The following is a 4,653-nucleotide window of genomic DNA, read 5'->3' as shown; positions in this document are numbered from 1 at the left end:
GACACAGTAAGAAGGCCTACATCAGATCCACTTCCTTGAGCTTGGACTTCCCCTCCTATAGAACTGCGAGAAAATAGATTTCTGCTCTTTATAAATTACCCAGCCTCAGGTGATTTGTAATAGCAGCACAAAATGGACTAAGACAGTGACGGAGAAAAGTAAAGAAATGAAGGAGCCTGGAGAACCGCCAGGCATGAAGTGCCAGGGGTGATAGTGGTTGTGGCTTTCAATATGGTGTCAGAAAATGCCTCCCTAAGAAGGGGTCAGCATTAAACAAAGTGAGGGAGTGAGCCATGGGCTGTTTAGGCCACGAGTGTTCCAGATGGAGGGACCATATAAAATGAGTTTTTACTGAATTGGCAAGATAAAATTCAGACAAGGAAAGGATCTTGGCTTTTCTTTTATGCCTGTTGGAAAAAAAAGCTTAGCACTAGCAGCCTTTCAGAAAGGCATTTGAACTTTCCTCCTGTCCTGGCCAGGTAGGGGATGGGAAGGCAATTGAGCCGTCTGTTTTTGTTTTGTTTATTTATCTATTTTTTGGTCAGTGCTGGGGTTTGAACTCAGAGCCTCACACTTGCTAGGCAGGTACTCTACCACTTGAGCCACTCCACCAGCTCTTCAGCAGGGCATGGGGGATCTGTCACTTCTCGACAGTGTAGCCTTGAGCATCTGTTTGGTGGCCCTGTGCTACATCTTCTCTGTCCAGAAAAGTGAGAGTCCCCAGAAACAACAGCCCTTCTCTAGCTTAGGCAAGATAGGTACTTCTTGGCCTGTTAGGAATTAATTCTCACAACCTATGGTTAGGTAGCCTTATTTTTCTTTCATAATTGAGATTCTGTTGGTTGTTTAAAGAATCAGTACCCAGACATTCCCCCACTTGTTCATCACTCTTAATGCATTGAAAATCTAAAAAACCACGTATTGTGATTATTTTTTTGGTGGTACTGGAGTTTGAACTCAGGGCTTCACACTTGCAAAGCAGGTGCTCTACTGCTTAAGCCACACCCTCCAATCCATTTTACTTTGGTTACTTTGAAGATGGGTTCTCATGAACTATTTGCCCAGGCTGGCAATGACCCTCCCAATCTCAGCTAGGATTACAGGTGTGAGCCACTGGCACTCGGCTTCATCTTTTCATTTTCTGCAGGTAAAGCTTCTTTGGTTTCTTGGTTACCCACTTTGACCTGTTTTCCCTTTGGTTTGCATGTTTTTGTCTGAAAGTATATCCTTTCCTGTTGCCTTCTTTGGCTTCCTCTCCATTTTCACAGCCTCACACTTCTCAGGCTCTTCCTTCACTGCCCCTTCAGCTGAGAAGCCTTCTTCCTGGGCATGTTGGAGGTGAGAAGGGTGTGTACGAGATGCCTGTGGGCTGCAGTGTCACTGACAGCCTTCATGAAGCACTCCTGTGGCCGCCTAAGCTACTGGAACCCATAACTAACAGTTTATATTCTTATTTTATTTATTCTTGGAGAAGTCAAGACCAAGGTTGTCCAGAAAATAAGTGCACTAGCTCCAGTTAAAAAAAAAGCGAGACACAGACAGAAAAGATTTGTAAAACATTTATCTTATAAAGAACTTGTATTCCGAATAGACAAAAAACATGCACAAACCATTAAAAATAAAACAATTTTTAAATGGGAAAATCATTTGAATGGATACTTTATAAAAGAAAAGATGGGGTTTGAGGTGTGGCTCAGTGGTAGAGAGCATGGCTAGCACATGCCAGGCACTGGGTTTGGTCTCCAGCACTGCAAATAAATAAGTAAATAAAGCGAATGGTTAATAAGCACATGAGTAGATGTTCCATTATCACTATGCATCAGAGAGTTGCAAACTAAAAGCACTACTCACCAGAAACAGTAAAATGAAAAATACCACATATCTCTGCTAGGGCTATAAAATGGTGCAGCACCTGGGAAAACATTGTAGCAGTCTTTTACAAGGTTAAGTATATATTTTCCATTACCCAGCGATCTCAAATCTAGCTGTTCACTCAGGAAAAATGAAAATGCATGTCTACACAAAGACTTGTATGTGAATGTTCATGGAAGCTTTGTTTATAATCACCAAAAACTGGAAACAACCCAATACTCGTGAGCTGGTGAAAGGACAAAGTACACTGTGGAATACTACTCAGCAATGGAAAGGACAACAGACAACAATTGGTCAGCCCATACCTCTTAGACCTAAAAAGAATAATACAACGTGAAAGAAATCAGAGTACATGCAAAAGACTACACATTATATACATAATTCTATTCATACAAAATTCTAGAAAAGGCAAAATTTTAATGTCAGAAAGTAGATTCCTGGTTAACCCTAGGGTGAAGCTTGCAGGGAAAAAATTGCCTATAAAAAGTCATAACTTCTTTAACAGATGGAAATGATTTAAGTCTTTATTAGGACTGTGTATACAATTACCAAAATTCATTAAACTCTACAGTAAAATGGTTGGATTTTGTTATATACTATATATCATTCCTATACTCTAATATTAAATTATATCATATCAAAAATTCGTATTTGGCATAGTCCAAAAGTCAGAATAACTGATCTTACTCCCTTGCCCCTAGCTATTCCTTCTCCTGCCCTTTCACGTTTTTTCCATGTACTTTTCTATGAACACCCAGGAAAAATTACCCTCTGTCTTGCCAGGGTCAATTCCTTCATTCCAAGGCTGAATTCCAAGTCTCTTTCCAACATCAGTCACTTCAGATTTAGGCAGGGGTTGAGGGAAAGCTTGCCAAAAGGGTTTGAGATAAGGGGAACCAGGCCCTGCCAGGTGGTGCCTACAGAGTTTAATCAAAGCGCAACCTAATACAAGCTATACTATTCACTGTCTCCCACTCTGGAGCCATCAGAATTCTCCACCATTGTATTAAATTCTATACTCCAACTGGTCCTCTGCCTGATGTCTCTTCAGGTCAGCCTCATTTCTTTCTTCCTAGCCTCATTCATATGGCTGCCTTAAACCAAAAATATGGTTTCTTGTCTGCAGGTATTTCAGTCTCCTCTCACAGGATGATACCATAGTGAGTCTGTAAGGGAGGAATGTTGATGGTGGAGTCTTCCTGGCATATTTGACCAGCGCCCACACAACACACCCAGACAGCCTCTGCACAAAACAAGCTGGGCCTTCTCGTGTCTCCCAAGAGATTTTCAAGCCCCATCCCTGCCCTGCCAAACAACAAAACCTTTCCAAAGAGGCTTGGCCCTCAGGAGGTAGCAAAAGGCAGCCCAAAAAAAGCCCTTTTCCCCTGTCCTCTCCTGTGAATTCCCAAGAGGTACGGGTTGCTCAGAGAGCTGAGGCAACACTGCTTCTGCATCTCCAACTTTGCTGAAGACAAGGAGTGTCTGCAGAGGGTATCAGGGGCCTCCTAAATTCTGGGTTCAGCCTTGGTCCTCTAAAACTCCAAAGCTCTAGTCTTCCTTTTCAAGCTTGAGGCTTTGGCCCTGAAGTCCTGGAGGGTCAGAGTAAGCACCAAGCCTCAGTGGTCCAGAAGGGCCCCACCCCCAGGCTTCTCCTTGGTGAATAGATGGCAACCCAGGCCAAAGCATGGAAAGCAAGTCCTGAAGTTGGAGAACCAGCCCAACCACCCTGAGCTTGCCAGCTTCCTGCCTCAGGTGCCCACACCAGTCTTGACAAGGCCTGGAATCCAACCGGAGCCACTGCAGTGGGAAAAACCAAGAGGAGGTGGTGGGGTAAGGAGAGGAGAGCACCTTCACCTGGCTCCACCCCCAGCCATGCTCACTGGAAGGACAGAGCAGGAGGAAGGAGCCCCGGCCTGCCGCTAAGGAAGGCTGGAGAGGGGATGTCATCAACCTTCCGGAAAGTGGAAAACAGTGATGAGGTTTTCACTTTCTCCCCACTGTTGAGTGTTTGGGGAGGAAGAGAAGCAAACTCAGCAGAGCCTGGGACAATCTCAGGAAATGGAGACACAGGACACTGGGAAGGGGGTGAGGGGAGGCTCAAAACAGGAAGTCTGATGGAAACTCTCCAGATGCTTTCCTCTCCACATAAAGGGGAGATGGATACCTTAGCCCTCATCACCCCTGCTGCTAACTGCAGAACTACCTACCATCTGGAGAGACTGAGGCAGTGAAGTCAGTGACTTCCCCGACCTTTTTCAATTTCCACCTAGTCCTGATCTTAAACCAGGCAGCCAGGCTTCCAGCAAGAAGATGCAGAGGCTCTAAGAAACTCAGGACCCAGGGGAAATAACCCACATGTTCTGCTACCTTGGTTGGAGTTCCCAAAATCAGAGCCAGAACCCTAAACTTGTCCTTCCTTTGTGTGTCCCACCCAAGAACCCAGCTCTACTCACACACAGGGCTTCTATCATCACTTAAATGTATCACTCTTAAATAGGACCAGACAGCCAAGAATTAAAGTCATTTCAGGGAGGTTGTATCCACGAACAACAGAGAGCAAAACAAACAGATAGAAAAATGAACTCCAAGGAAACAGATAATGTGGAGACTGGAGCAAGAAAACAATTTTCATTAGAATTATTACTCTCAGAGGAATAAAAGATCATTAATTTATAAAACAAGAAGATGTTAGAAAAAGGAACCCTGAACAAGAAACAGTTCTTAAAAAAAAAAAAAGAGAGAGAGAGCAGAAATAAAGAAGGGCTGTAATTTTTAAAAAGA

General features: G+C 43.8%; 1 long non-coding RNA gene across 1 annotated transcript; it reads right to left on the bottom strand.

Moving 5' to 3' along the window:
• Positions 1-1,675: 1,675 nt before the first annotated feature.
• On the bottom strand, positions 1,676-3,593 carry LOC141418597 (uncharacterized). Its single transcript, XR_012443238.1, has 3 exons — positions 2,641-3,593; positions 1,852-1,912; positions 1,676-1,748 (listed from the first exon to the last, which is right to left on the bottom strand). It is a non-coding gene; the product is annotated as an uncharacterized lncRNA (long non-coding RNA).
• Between the last annotated feature and the right edge of the window lie 1,060 nt (positions 3,594-4,653).

Source organism: Castor canadensis, chromosome 17, assembly GCF_047511655.1.
Source record: "Castor canadensis chromosome 17, mCasCan1.hap1v2, whole genome shotgun sequence".
Taxonomy (NCBI): Eukaryota; Metazoa; Chordata; class Mammalia; order Rodentia; family Castoridae; genus Castor; species Castor canadensis.
This window is presented reverse-complemented; position numbering and strand designations above follow the sequence as displayed.